General features: G+C 39.8%; 1 protein-coding gene across 11 annotated transcripts in view; it reads right to left on the bottom strand.

The window, feature by feature from the left end:
- The window catches only part of CPQ (carboxypeptidase Q), a 548,292-nt gene that overhangs the window by 429,622 nt on the left and 102,537 nt on the right, over positions 1-16,133 (bottom strand). The gene's annotated exons all lie outside the window — the stretch shown is intronic.

Genomic DNA, 16,133 nt, shown 5'->3' with positions numbered 1-16,133 from the left:
GACCATGATGTAAACGGTGCTACTCAAAGTATGGTTTGTGGACAAATGCCAGTCCACAGCTGTTTTTCCACCAAAGATAAATACAAAGATTAAGAATAAACATATTCAGGGCTTCCCTAGTGATCCAGTGATTAAGGATCCACTTTGAAATGCAGGGGGCATGGGTTCTATCCCTGGTCAGGGAACATCCCACGTGCTGTGGAGGAACTAAGCCCATGTTCCATAACTACTCCACAACTACTAAGCCCGTGCTCTAGAGGCAGTAGCTGCAACTATTGAGCCTGCATGCCAAAACTACTAAAGTCCAAGCACCCTCGACCCTGTGCTCCACAACAAGAGAAGCCACCACAATGAGAAGCCCGGGCACCACTAGAGAAAGTCAGAGAGCAGCAACAAAGACTGAGCGCAACCAAAAATAAATAGAGTAAACATACTTAGTGCTGTGCAACACAGTAGCTAATAGCCTAATGTGGTGATTACAATTTAAATTAAATTAAATAATCAGCTTCTCAGTCACACTAGCTGCATTTCAAATGCTCAATACCCACATGTGACTAGTGGATATTGCATTGGGCAGCACAGTGAGAACATTTCTATCATCATAGAAAGTTCCATTGAATAGCACAAGCTCAGACACCTTTATAGATAATTGACAGAACAACGGTATATTTGTCAAACCTAGTAACTAAAAAATGGTACTTCTCTTTGTATAACTCTTTTATTTTTCTAATTCATTATTATATTTTGCAAAAGTATCAGTCTGAAACCAATTCTAAATTTAAGAATCTGGTCCTTCATGACTGATAGTTTGAGAAGCACAGTCGTAAGCTACTATAAGAATAAATTCCAAATTCAGACAGCGTACAAGGCCTCTCAAAACATGGTTCCAACAACCACTTCAAGCTCATCCCTCCACCTGCCTCTCTCGAGTGCACCCGTTCTCCTCATTTCTTCTCTCTCCCTCTCCCTGTCTCTCACATGCACCGACACACACACACCCCCGAGCTCTGAGAAACCGAGCACCTGAAGTGTGGCCAGTCCCAACTGAGATGTTTTGTACATGGTCTGATTTGATCTTTAAAATCAACTACTTCATATCTAAGTATGCGAAAACAACATAAATATTTCAGATATATTGGATTAAGTAAAATACATTATTACTAATCTCACCTATTTCTTTTTACTTTTTAATATGGCTACTAGAAATTTTTACCTTATATAACGTTTATATTTATAATTAGTAATAGTCTACCTCCCCTGAACTGGACCCTGTTCTTCAAATACCCAGGCCCTTTCATAACTCTGGGTCTCTCTTACGTTTAGTCCCTTTTATCGCAAGGACTTTTTCTTCACCCTGCTCCCTTTCTGTCAAATGTCTATATTCACTCTTTAATGAGAATACATTAAAAATCACCTCTTCTTTGGAGCCTTGCCAAACAATACCCCCAGAGGTACATGCATCATTTCTGTGTGTCTGCCATAACTAGCTGTGTGTGTGTGTGTGTGTGTGTGTGTGTGTGTGTGTGTGTGTGTGTGTGTGTGTTAGTTGCTCAGTCATGTCCAACTCTTTGCAACTCCATGGAGTGTAGCCTGCCAGGCTCCTCTGTCCATGGAATTCTCCAGTCTAGAATACTGGAGTGGGTTGCCATTCCCATCTCCAGTGGATCTTCCCAACCTAGGGATTGAATCTGGGTTTCCTGCACTGCAGGCAGATTCTTTACCATCTGAGCCATCATGGAAGCCCATAATTAACTGTATTATTAACTAATATATTTGCTTGTAAATCTGTCTCTCCTGCTCTCAAAGTCAAGTAGGGTAAATTATTCATTTCATCACTATGTCCATATATAGGCACTCAGTACTTTTTAAGAAGGAATTAATAATCCTTTAATCTCCAGGTCTCAGCCTCCCTAGAGTGCGAGAGTACTTGTCTTTGCCTCCTGCACAAAGAAGCTATAGGACTTAAAACTTGATATCATATTTGAAATTATTTTGAAAAATTATAAAATTATACATTGCTGCTGCTTCTCTTTCATTATAACTACAGTTGACCCCTGAACTACAGTTGATCTGGTATGAACTTCCCAGGTCCACTAATAGGCAGATTTTTTCCAATAAATACTACAGTAGTACAAGATCCAGGGTTGATTGAATCTGTGTATGCAGAACCATGGATCCAGAGGGCTGACTGTGGGACTTCAGGGTCCACCATGGGTCCTGGAACCAATACCCCTCCTTGTTCAAGGGTCAACATGTAGGTTTTTTCATTTCTACAGGTACTATACTGATGCTTGTGTTAAAAGCTAAATTTCATTAAACCATCAAAACATTTCACCAGATTGCAATTTATAAGAAAAGAAAAAAAGAGGTTAATAAGTCATCTGTTCATTAGCACTAACCACAAGTATCTACTTCTTATTAAAAAATTCTCTAAGCCTTCTGCAAATATTAATTAATGATTTCATAATACATTTCTAGTGATGGATTAGAATCACATTATGACAACACTGTAGAGATACAGGTGAGCTTAGGGATCCCTAGTCCATACCCTCCTTTTATAGAAAGTTAATCAAGGCCTGGGATGTGATTTCCAGGCAGCTGACAAGCCAGCAACTACAATCAACCAGGTAAGTGGTCCAATTAGCCCATACTTCCTAAAGGACTAAGAATGATTTTCTTATAGGAAGGGCTTCCCTGATAGCTCAGTTGGTAAAGAATCTGCCTGCAATGCAGGAGACCCTGGTTAGATTCCTAGGTTGGAAGGTCTGCTGGGGAAGGGATAGGCTACCCACTCCAGTATTCTTGGGCTTCCCTTGTGGCTCAGCTGGTAAAGAATCCACCTGCGATGAGGGAGACCTGGGTTCGATCCCTGGGTTGGGAAGATCCCCTGGAGAAAGGAAAGGCTACCCACTTCAGTATTCTGGCCTGGAGAATTCCACTGACTGTATAGTCCGTGTAGTCACACAGTCGGACAAGACTGAGCCACTTTCACTTTCTTCTAGGAAATTATATGCATTAACATATAATAGAAATTCAGTGAAGGATACCTAAAGGCACTCTGAGAAGCAAATACATATAATAAAATATATGTATATAGAGTAGCACCAGAACAAAGAGAAGAACAAAGGGGATCATGAAAAGCTACAGAAAAGACATAATATCTCAAGACAGTTTCAAGAAATGGCTGCTGCTGCTGCTGCTAAGTTGCTTCAGTCGTATCCGACTCTGTATGACCCTATGGACAGCAGCCCATCAGGCTCCTCTGTCCACGGGATTCTCTAGGCAAGACTATTGGAGTGGGTTGCCATTTCCTTCTCCCCAAGAAATGGCTACAGAAGCAGAAAAAAATGAATGGCATCCCTATCAGAGGGCCACCAGAACATCATCTGTTCATCAATCCTGGTTAAAAGATATGTCCAGAAAATAATGGGGCCTGAGTCTATCATCTTTACATCTTTTTGCATATATGTCAACTGAATTAACAGGTAACACATCATTTTGATAATAATACTTAATGCTTCTTAACATGGTCAGTTAAATAAATTTTGACATTAAAATGATATAATTACTTTAAGACATAATTCAGTATCTTTCAGTATTGTTCTGTGTACCTTAACTTCACTGTTTCTTTAAATCCCACAAATGCAATAAATGCTTATTTTGAAAAGTAATTTAACTTTTTTTTTTCCAATGGATCAGTTTTTCCCTGAGTATAAAATTTTCTAAGATCAAAGGCACAAAAGAGTACATTACACGAGAAATCACCTAGAATACTTGACGTAAGTAAACACTAAACACATGTTAGTTGATTCTAAACCTAGTTTTCCTTTGTAACATAATCAGAAAATTACCAGTGTAATATTTAGCTAGAATGCATAATTATATATCTCTCCAATGGAGCACTACAAGAATATTATAGTTTATTTTATTATTATTGTTTTTAGAAAGGTACATTAGCCCAACTAAGATGTGTCCTCACTAATAACTAGCAAAAATAATTATAAATAGTCTATATTTGGGGAGGTAAGAAAAATGGACCAAGATATTTCTATATCACATTCCACTCAAGAAAAAAACAAAATATCCTATATAATTTAAAAACACAAGGACTATATATAATTTGTACAAATCTGAGACATAATTTGTACATTCCTAGCAAGAAATAAAGGATTAAAATAGTGAAATATACAAACAGAGTAAGACTAAATAAAAGCCAATAATCAAAGACAACTTGAAGAAATTTGTTCCTAATTCACAGATTTAGGATCACCATACAACAAAAACATTCATTCTAGAATTGGAGTCAATCCAAATGAGAAGGATGACCAAAGATACCAGTTTATTTGTAGGAAAAAACTAAAACACAGCCCACCCCAGTGTGAATATACACAGACCAAAATTAGAAATATTCTGTTGCATAAAATCAAGAAGGGTTTGGAAAACATGAATATAGATTTACTTGCCAAATCTTTTCACACTAGTACCAGGGGATAAACCTAGTAGCTCAGAGCTAACTTTCAGAAAATCAAAATGTATGGTTTTACACAGTAAGTGATAAACATGTAAACGCTTTACCTAAGAAAAAAGAGGATTGGCTAAAATTATGAAAGATACAGTCACTGAAGCTGAACCCTTTTACATGTACCACAAAACAGTGGCACCACACTGACCTAAGTAAAGTTTCCTATAGGATCACCAGGAAGGTTTGTTGATCTGAAAGACTGTCAGTCTGCCCTAGCTCAGAGACAGAAAATGTCCCTATACAGTCATTCAGTCAAATAAAATTAAGCAAGCTATAGTATTTTTCTGCAGTCTGCAAAGGGAGAAAATAATTCTATGGTGATCAATAAAAACAAATATAATTACTCATCTCAAACATTTCCCCATTATAATTGTAAACGGAGTTTCATTTCTCCAGCCATTTAACAAGAATGTATTGAGCACCTTACCTACAAAGCACCAAAGACACAAATGTTTAAGATAATATGCATACCCTCAGACAGCTGTCAAGTACAATAAAGAGACAGATAACATGAAAGCCCGATAACTGAGATGGTTACAAGGTTCTGTGAAAACAAAGTGGAGGGGGCGATTAGGAGGAGTTTCCTGATGGTGTGTGAAAAAGGCCAGAGTGGCCCTGAAGGAAAGGTAACCCAGCAGAACAAACAAAGAATGCAAAAACAGAGGGGCTTTGCAAAACTTGGGCTATGGAAAAAATAGCAAGGAGTTGGATGAGTATGGAAGATACAGCAGTGATAGAAAGGAATTATTCCTCAAGGTCTAACTAAAAAGGTCTTCTGTGTGCAGCTTCAAAGTATACGGGACAGAAGTCCCCAGGGCACTGTAACGGGGGATTTAATAAACAGTGCCCACCACACGTGTAGGAAAAGGAACAGAGACAGGGATGGAGGGAGGGGTGGAGGGAGGGAGGGAGGGAAGAAAGAAGGAAGGAAGGATAGTTTTCTTTCTGATCTTCCATACGAAAGAAGGGTTTGGAAAACATGAATATAGATTTACTTGCCAAATCTTTTCATACTAGTACCAGGGGATAACCCTAGTTATCTTCCTTAGCACAAAGAATCCACACAGATTCCACATCAGGACAAGGACAGCATGTAGTTCCTCAAAATCCCCAAACAAGCCACTACTTATTACCTATGTGGGTTATTCCTTGGAATTTTCACAGAGGGAAAAATAACCCACGCTTACAAAAGATGTGTTTGTCAAATAATTCATTTATAAAGACGCTCAAGATTTTATTTGTTTAATATCCCTAAAATACTAATAACCCAATTGACAAAAAAATCCTAGCACACTCTTGAGCAAATTACAGGACACTTGAAATGTCTAAACTTGAACTGAAACACATTTTAAAAAATATTCTTTATTTTTGTACACAAAAGTTTATAGTCATTGTTCCTTTACTTGATTTCCAACTGCAGAAATATTAAACGTTATACTCTTCAAAATCTTAAGCAACTATTTTAAAAAACTCATGCTCTACCATGTCTTTGAATTCAGAAAGTTACATATTCAAAGCAACCTTTGGAGCACTGTTTGAAAAAAGACTTCCTTTTCATATATTGCTTTCATGAGCCATAGTTACAGATTATCTTTTTCACAGAAAGAGATAAAATTGAAATGTCATTTTCATTCTTTTCTACTTAAATTTGGAAGGAAACTTAAGCAAAACCAACTTTGCTTCTGCTGTGAATTACATTCTCTCTAATAATAGGTTTATATTTTGAGGAAACAAAACAAAATCCTTGCTTCTATTTCTAAATCTTCTCCCTGAAATATTATTGTTTGAAAATGTCTCAGGCTATGATAGAAATGCCACAATGAATAGACTAAGTGAAGTGGAAAAGGACACAATGAAAAGAGAATGTGCTGAAAGACAGAAAAAGTAAGATTTAGAGACTGAGATTTTTATTGATTTTTTTACTGTGTCACTTTTTCTTCCAAAGACTATATATATTACTTATATAAAGACTTAGATATTTTCCCTAAACCTACATTGCTAAGCAGAATTCACTGATATAAATTTAACTCTTTGTCTTCAGCCTAGGATGTGTAGCAGATATAATGAATGGCCAGAATTGCTAAATACTAGTTTAAAAACTGGCACATCAAAATTCACTTCCTGACTCCCACTAATGCTCCTAGATTTATAATAATTAGCTCTTTAACCATCTTAAGGAAGATTCTTTCCTTTATTAAATTCAAAGTTCAAACAATAATGGGCTTCTGCTTTCCATAGCTTATATCCAATCATTCATTCAGTCCTTCAAGAAAGCTCATTGAGAACTTACTATCTGCCAGGAGCTGTGCAAGAATTTGAAAAAGATATAAAAACTAGCAAGACTCAGTTCCTACTGTTAGTAGACACTGTTAATGACTTATTTAATATCCATCCCTCCCTTTTCTTGCTAAACAAAACTGGATTTTATTTGGGGGGCAAAGTGTCCAGCCCCATTAATCTAGGCCTTTTGCTCTTAATATGGATGATACAGTCTTAGAAGGTGTTTTGTAAATGTGGTGGGTAGGGGAGAGCGTATTTGGTTGTCATAAAGATGCAAGGGTCCTACTAGTAATTAGTTGGCAGAGGCCAGGGACACTAGACATACAGCTATGTGGAGGGAAATCCTGGCTACTCAGAACTCTCCTATATTCTCCACAGGTTTTCTTTTTAATGTGAAAACCTATTATTTGAACCTTGACCCTAACTCTATTGTACATACAAATACAAGCAATGGTTTGTGCAGTTTTAATGCAAGCTGACATTTTCAAGAAGCAACCACCATGTATATCAAGGGAGGACTATACTGTGCTTTTTCAGGATTTTATTAAGAGCAGTTCATCATTTCGGTGAAACACCAGTGACTACACTGCTCCTGGTATTGGAAACACCATCACCCCTGGGCCCGTCTGCATTCATTGCGGTCATGTTCACCATGTAAGCATCTGAATATGTCATTATGTCACCTAGCGCAGGCATGCCTGGGTATGTATGTCTTGAAGTACTTTATTATCAATTACTTTTCTTTAATGGCTTCTTTATATTACAGTTAGGATAGCACAGTGATTTACCTGAAAATATGCAAAAGCATATTATTTGTGATGCTTTAGTCAGGATAATAAAGCAGGCATTATAAATTACTTGTTTTGCTTTTTTTTTTAAGAGGCACTGCATCTAATAGGATAGAGAACTAGTGATTTAAGTGAATTCAACAATTCTCTTCCTCACTCTTCCTGCTTACTTTTTAGCTAGAGAAGACCCTGTGATCCAATTCTACTCAAAGATAACCCCAACAGAAGCAGTTGACAAGAAAATGGCCATAATAATAGAGCTACATCAGCTACTTTGTAACCACAAGAGTAACTCCAAGAGTACTGGTCCTGACATCACTGAGCAGTTAAACCAACATCAGCACCACCAATCTGTCTGTTATGTGAGAAAAATAAACTACAGCCATTGTTAATTGGATTTTCTATTATTTACAGATGTCGTCAGTTGGTAAAGAATCCACCTGCATCGCAGGAGACTCGGGTTCGATTCCTGGGTTGGAAGATCCGCTGGAGAAGGAATAGGCTACCCACTCTAGTATTCTTGGGCTTCCTTTGTGGCTCAGCTGGTAAAGAATCCACCTGCAATGCGGGAGATCTGGGTTCGATCTCTGGGTGGGAAGATCCCCTGGAGAAGGGAAAGGCTACCCACTCCAGTATTCTGGCCTGGAGAATTACATGGACTGTATACAGTCCATGGGGTCTCAAAGAGTCAGACACAACTGAGTGACTTTCACTTTCACCTTATATTTCTAACTGCTATAGTACTTTCAGGCCTTCTCAGGGATCCATAATTAAATATATTATTCATAGTAATTAACACCATAAGTGTAATAGGGAGGAATAAATCTGACTCCATATTGGATCTTTTCTTTTACTTTAACCTTTGTATTCTATGCTTTTGCTTCAAGTTAAGAATGTTGCCTATAGCCTGAAATATACAGGATAGCCCATTCTCCAGGTTCTTAGCTTTAAAGGTTTAATGCTTTTCCATTCATATAGAGATAAAAAGTTGCAGAATAGAGAATGACATGTGTCTTGTTGGAAGTTTACAGGAACATCTTGACCTGACCTAAGAGGACAGCTTCAAGAACAAAGGATTCCCACACCAAGAAGTTTGCAACAACCAATAACACCTCTTCCAGTTTTAGCACAAAAGAAGCCTGAATTCTAACTCAGGTAAGATGGTTCTTTGGGACACTAGTCCACCACTGCCTCAGTCTACTAGGTTTCCAAATAAAGTCACTATTCCTTGCCCCAACAACTCTTTTTTGATTCATGGGCCTGTCATGTGACAAGCAGTACAAACTTGAACTCAGGAACATAAGCAAACCCTAGGACCTGGCATATGGTCTACCTAGACTTCCCACATGCTTCTAAATTCTAAATATCCAGGACCAAACTCAGAATCTTCCCTTCCAAACCTGCTCCTGTTCCCCACCCCTGGTCAGTAAGTTAGAAACTACACTGTGTTGTTGGATTCTTCCCTCTTCCTCAAGGAAACAGGTGAACAGTCAGCAGGTCACGTAACTCCACCTTCAGATTCTTTCTTGACCCATTTCCCTCTTTTCCACTTTATCATCACTTCCCTGGCTCAGAACCTCATTACCCTTCATTTGAAACCCTTCCTCACACATCTCCCTGCCTTAAACTCAGGTCCCTTTCCAATCTGTGTTCCATACTGCCATCAGCTTTATCTAGAAGCCAAACTGAATGACTCTGGCTTAAAGCATCTGTTGCCCAGTTTACTGTTCGGTGTTCTGGATGTGGATTTCTTGACAGTTGCTTCCTGGTGTTCTCCCACCCTGACGATTCAAGCCCTAATGAACATTTACCATTCCTTTAAGTCAAAGAAAACTCTTTACACCTCTCTAATTTTGCTCATGCTGTTTCCTCTGCCAAAAATGCCTTTTTATCTTTTCTCCTCTTGGAAAAATCATGATCAAAACCAAGGTCCAGCTCATCAGTCTCCAGCTCCAGGCAGAATCATTTGCTACCTTTTCAGTAGTGCAGTGTATGCTATATGTCTTTGTGTCTGTCATACTGTTGGAGTATACATCACTTAACAGCAGTAATATTTCACTTTTATAAAATTCACCAAGCAAGTTCTCTGAAAGGAATGTGTTCTATATGTTTTCTATACTAAGCAAATAGCACAATGTGTGTGCTAAGTCACTTCAGTTGTATCCAACTCTTTGCAACCCTGGACTGTAGCCCACCAGGCTCCTCTGTCCACGGGATTCTCCAGGCAAGAATACTGGGGTGGGTTGCCATGCCCTCCTCCAGGGGATCTTCCCAATCCAGGGATTGAACCCATATCTCTTATGTCTCTTGAATTGTCAGACAGGTTCTTCACCATTAGTGCCACCTGGGAAGCCCAGATAGCAAAATATCTGTCAGTAAATGTTTATAGAAAAATAAGTTCATCAAACATGCAGTTATATTTCACAACAGAAGTATACAGCTCTGATTCATCAGTTTAATGATTACTTTTCCTGCATCAGACATTAGTTTGCTCCTTTAAACTACAGCATATTCGCAACTTTCTTTCATAAAGGGAGTCAAGTGACCTGGGACTTGGTCCTGGCTGTCCCTCTCTAGATGCAGGACCTTAAACAATTGATTTGAAGTCTCTCTTTATGTGTAAAATAAAGGGTTATATTCCAGCTCTAACATTCTATTATGGATTTTCTTAAATATTTCATATCAATCACACTTTCTTTACACTCCATACTAGCACTTGAATAAATCACCATTTTGCCTCCTCCCACCAGCCAACTGAAATTGAACTCACAAGCTCATTAAGGATGCCCTTGTTGCTAAATCCAATAAAAACATTTCAATTCCTATCATATGTAACACCCAAAGCATTGAACATCGTGGACAGCCTCTCCTTCTCCAAACACTCTCCTTTCTATATTTCTACTCTCCTTCTCAGTCTTTCTTGTAGGGTCCCTTTTCTCCATCTATCTTTTAAAGTTTATTGTTTCCTAGGGATTTCTCCATAAGCCACCATAAGAAGGCTTCATTAAATGTCTCAGCCACTGAACAAATCCTCCTGAACATGAATAAGGTATGGGCATCGAAGAAGCAAGGGAGGAGAACTGAAGGAAGAGAAACAAATTCTAACAGCTGTGCAAAGAACCCGGTGTATGATACCCCTCTTTCTTTCGGAAGTTAGTACAGTTACAGTGGGTTAGTGAAGTAATGAAAGCAGGGCAGAGAGTACACTGAGTGGCGGTCCCATTTGCAGAGGCAATCCCAGGAGCTCTGAGTTGGGAGGTGTGGGGGTGACAACCTGCTAAGACATCGACCAGCAGACCTCTCTCCTTCCACTGGCCAAACTGGATATCCATGGCCCCGCTCTACAATGTCAAGTGACCTTCTCTCTCTTAACCCTTCTCAGCCCATCAGGATGAGCCAGAGGGCTAACTCCTTTTTGTCCCTTGACATTTTATTGCTTATGAGTGAGCAGTTTTGAGAAATTTTAAGAAAATTGTTTGGGCTCCCTTTACTAATTTTTTTTCCAGATTTCTTTATCCCTTTCTTCACTGTATAAGCTAACAAAGCCTTAATGCCTACTTTTCAAAAACAGGCATCTTTATCATAGAGCTGAATGTAACTGACTTTTGACCTATATCATGCTGAGGCTAACAGCAATAAATATGAGCTTCCTTACATGTTGCTTCAGTGAAACAATACGAATGAAATTCCAATAAATTAAATCAACCATGAACAGTAGGACAAACTTCATCTTCTTGGCTTGCAAAATCTGTACAGAAACTCCAAATGGATAATGAGAGTTCTTGGTCCCTTTCTTAGCTAAGGATGCTGGACTGACAATGAGCGTGGATCCCCTTGAGAACAGGGGTCCATGATCAGTGACTCTGCCACATGTGCACATATCTTCAATCAGCAGCCATGCCAAGCACATACAGTCAACAAAAATACAGGCAAGTCATAAAGAATGCAGCCCATACCCTCTGGGGGGCCAAATACAAAGCAGGTAATCATAGACATAAGTAATTCTGAGGTCCTGTGATCTGAAAGAACTGAAGAAAGGGACAAAACACCATAGGATTTTAGTCTCATAAAGTCCTAGTTTTCTAGAACTTGGATCCTCAAAGTAAGAGTAATAATAGGAAGTACTTTGTTTCTGTCAATAAAACCAGTGAAGCATCTGTCTTCGATCTGGTGATGTTAAAAAAAACTACTACAAGGCACAGTAATCTCTTCCAGTGGGAGGGCAGAGAATATGGCCCTTCTTGAGTCAGACAAAATGCAGAAGGCTTCTAGAGACTCAGCTGCAGAAAACTATAAAGCTAGAGATATATAGATTTAACTATGATTTGCCAATACAGGGTTACAGTAAGCTGACTGTACTAATGGGTTTTTACTGCTAAACAGCATGTTTTCCCCTATCTCTCTTCCCCTGAACTGGTTAATAATAAGTTCCAAGGAATACTCTGTTAGAGATATTAGTAATTTCCTTTGGAACGTGCCTTTTTGTTTCCTTCACTTTAGCCAGCCCCTCACACTCCATTCTATAAACACAAAAGCAGAAAGACTCTCATTGAATCGTGCTGCAAACACAGTTCTTATTACAGCCCAAGCCAGGGAGGCCTGTTCAGCAAGTCACTAACTGCAAAATTTGCTATTAAACCTGTCAGACAGACATGGATGAAAATGTGGCCTCACTAAACAGCTGTTAAATTTCATGAGCTTAAAAAGAAAATACCATCTAGCTATGCACTGTTAACAGAAACTCACCATTCAGTTTTAAAACCTGATCTGCCGATACTCTTTCCCCCAAATCCTAACATTTGCTCTCTGCTATGAGATGGCTGCCACACAGCACCATCAGCAAACATGAGCTGAGACAGCACACACACACACACACACACACACGCACGCACGCTCACTTGACAACAGTGTGTGCTCCCTGCTCTTGCAGTGGGAGCACTCAGCACCTGTCGCTTCAGGCTCCTGCACCTCTCGGTGGTGTCAAGGGGAAATGAATGCGCTGAGCCCTCCCTGTCCCAGTGGTCACACGTTAATCAGAGGTGGCAAAAGAGAAGAGTTAAGCCAAAAAGATTCACAGTAATGGAGCTAAAACAATTACTCAAAGTGCTTAATCAGTCAATGTAAAATAAAACCCTTGTAGCACTCCATCAGAGCACAGCCAGCCAAATTATCCTGGGGAGAAAGAACACTCATAAAACAAGTTTTCTACAAAGTGGAGAAAGCAAGGTGATACAGCAGATGTTTGACAGCAGGAAATTAAAAAGCCAATTTTAAAAAGTAAAAAAAGGAATTAGGGAGACACTTAGAGAGAGATGAGTTTGGAGTGTGGAATGATGACAGTGAGGAATATATATCTCAGTCCAGAGGTGAAAAGGGAGGAGAAAAAAACCATAAAGAGGCATGGAGCACCAGCTGAAAGTAACTTTTCTTAACAGGCAATTTCTAAATCCAAAAAGGAACTTTTTAAAAGACAATCACACTTATCAGGAGACTGTATGATTTAAAGGATAATGAACACAGACTTAAAGAAAAGCTTCTTGGATCCCAGATTGAAACTGCAGAAGGAAAAAAAAAGGAAAAGAGAATCGTTACCTCTGGGGAGAGACAAAAAAAATGGCTGGGAGGAGGATGGAGAAATAAAAGGTACCACAGCTCGTCTGGGTTTTGGTGATTTATTCCCCATATCTGACTCAAAAGATGAAAAGCCTATAGTCAGGTCACTCAAGTCATTGTTATGGGAAATGAGGTGAGGAAACACAAAGTCGGGAATAATCGCCCATAATTGCCTAGAGGTCTGCTCAATCTGTGAAGGATCGGCCTGTTTCCTAAACGCAGTGCCTGTGATTTCCCTCCAGAGGATGCAGGAAATTGTACCCTTTGAAACAGATGAGAAGTTTTGGATAACATCAGCTTCGATTGGAAAGCCCCCAGGTAATGAGTCGGCAGCTCGCAGCCTGCACAGCAGTGTCAGATATGTTTAGTAGCAGATGAGGGGAAGTTTGTTGTGACAGCTGGGCAGAAAAACAAGCCTGAAGGTTAGGTGGATCTACAACAGGAGACAGTGGTTTGGGTTTGGATAAAGCAAAGGCGTCTTCGGGTGAGGATGAAGAGTACACAGAGAAATGAACAAGAGAAAAACGCAGTGTGGCGGAAGTAGAGGAGCCAGTAGTGCAGACTTCTTGGCGTCATTTCTGTGTCACAAAGCCTGCTCGTTGGTGAGAACGCCCACCCAGCACGGTTGTACCATTCGCTTTTACGGCAGTTAAGGCCTAACCAAGGGCTGGAATAAAGTACTACTTGCAAGATGCATAGATGCAGAGCAAACTTGAGTTATGATTTTACTCTCTGCCTGTCCTCCCCGGAGACAAGCATCCAGGTCTCTGTTCCCTCCACCCTGTCACGAAGGCCATCTCTCAGGTCCGCACAGGTGAGGGCTGCCGTCCACCCCCACCCCCCCACCTCCCTGCCCCTGGTGTTCTGTTCAGCGCAGCCCACGGTGCTTCATTTACTTATTTCTCATCTTCCCTCTGCCGTCACCACTTGCTCAGAGGCCAACCTCTTCCCCTCATGACGTGTCACCGGCAGGACAGGAAAGACCTCATGCCTTCCACGAGATGGCCCAGACCAGCATCAGAGGGGAAAGCCCCTGGTGAATTGGAAGCAGGAGGATAAACAATAAGTGACAGAGATGACGGCTGAAAATCCTCCAGAACCGACCACTCCGTGATCAGGCAGGAGTGGGGGACAAAGGAAGGAAGAAAGCCAGTATTGACCCTTGCCTCAGCACGTGACTGGGCTCCGTGCTTTCACATATACCATCTGATTTAATCCTCTTCCTCAATCACAGAAGGAAATAATAATAATTACTTCCAAAACAGAGGTTCAGAGAACATTAAGTGATGTGCTTATGCGATCTGAGTGATTTGCTCATTGTCACTTGAGTACTAAAAAGCAGAAGCTTTTTCTCTGCTTCTCTGAAGGGGTAACTTTGACTCAACTTTTGAAAAGCTTTGCCTGACTTGATAAGTTTGGGTTGGATGATCCTCCTATAGGTCCCAGTGCTACTCTGTTCCAAGTACTTTCTCCATGGTACATATCACTCTGCATCATAAATTGCCTGTTTCTCGATCTCTATCTCTAGGCTGAAGGCTCACTGAAGGCAACAGCTGTGGTTCACTGTCCCTTAGTGCTAAATACACTGCCTGGTCTATATGTGCTTGAGGAACGCTGGCCACAAATGAGAGTCCCACCCCATGCTGTCTCTGAATAGTACTGCTTGGAATTTTAATTTAACCAAGTGCTTAGCAAACTGAAAAAGAGAAGCTGCAAAGATTAAACGTGTCCTACTTTCAAGCTCCTACTGTATAGTCTCAATGGTACTGATGCTATTATGTGGAACATGGTTATGGACTTGTGAAAGAAATAGGGTGTTTAAATGCAAGTGACTATACAATGCCGCAGTACTTGCTATTCCCTGGTTGAAAATGAATGTTAGGTGGAAATGTTTGTGTCTGACAGTAGGTTTTTTTCCAGGTTCTATTCCATAGAGTAATGAGAACACTCTAAGTTCAGTCTTCACTCTTGGAGTCCCACAGACACCAATCATTCATACGCAATATCACAACTTAAAAATGTTTAAGGTGCTCTGAACTTTGACGGATTCTTTCTTTTAGAGATGGGAACAAGAAGAGAGACAAATTATCAATACCTCTTAGCCCGTGTTTTCAGGAGAAATTCTGGTTTCTGCATCATAGAACCCACGCAATTATTTCAGCAATTATATTCCAATGCCTGACTCCAAAGCAAAAAAAAATATGTGACTTGACCACAGGAATGTGTGTACTAAGTTCAAGCCCAGAGCAGAGTGACTATGTCTGAGTTATCACCCCTGAAACCCCATCAGTTACTAAAGTCTAATCAATCCAGAAAACCAGCGTAAAAAGGTCAGCCAAACAACTAAGTCCAGACTGAAGCAAATCTGCCTCAAGTCACTTTTCTCTCTTCTTCCAAACACATCTAAGTACAGACTTTCATAAAAGCATGTGAAAAGGCTGGTTTTACTGAATTCCACACCCAGTGGGGATAGCAAATTGTGGATTTAAAAAAAGTAGCCTTTAACTACTAGAACCAAACTTGAATGTGCATTTAATTCAAAGGTGCTGAACTCTATGAAAAAAAGCTCAACCTTTCTCAATTTGTTGTGGTATTTTGTGGTTCCATGCTGAAATATCAGGTCTGCCAACACTGTAAGGAATCTCCTCTTGGTCTCCTAACTGGCTGGACTGGATATTTCCTAAAGCATACAAGAAAAGAGTTGCCCAAATGCTGTTGGGATAGTGGAAATTCTAATAGGCCTGAAAGCTGATGGCTAATATTCTTGTATTTTTCACCTTATTTTTTGAGTCTTCATACCATTAGTCCAAATGTTTTCAGCCACTTTTTAAAGCAGCTTTATTGAAGTGTAATTAACATATAGTAACCTTGTGTATTTAAAATACACAATTTGATGAGTTTTGACATATGTTTAAACTCATGGGACCATC

This window comes from Giraffa tippelskirchi, chromosome 6 (assembly GCF_054371585.1).
Source record: "Giraffa tippelskirchi isolate mGirTip1 chromosome 6, T2T-mGirTip1v1.2.pri, whole genome shotgun sequence".
NCBI lineage: Eukaryota > Metazoa > Chordata > Mammalia > Artiodactyla > Giraffidae > Giraffa > Giraffa tippelskirchi.
This window is presented reverse-complemented; position numbering and strand designations above follow the sequence as displayed.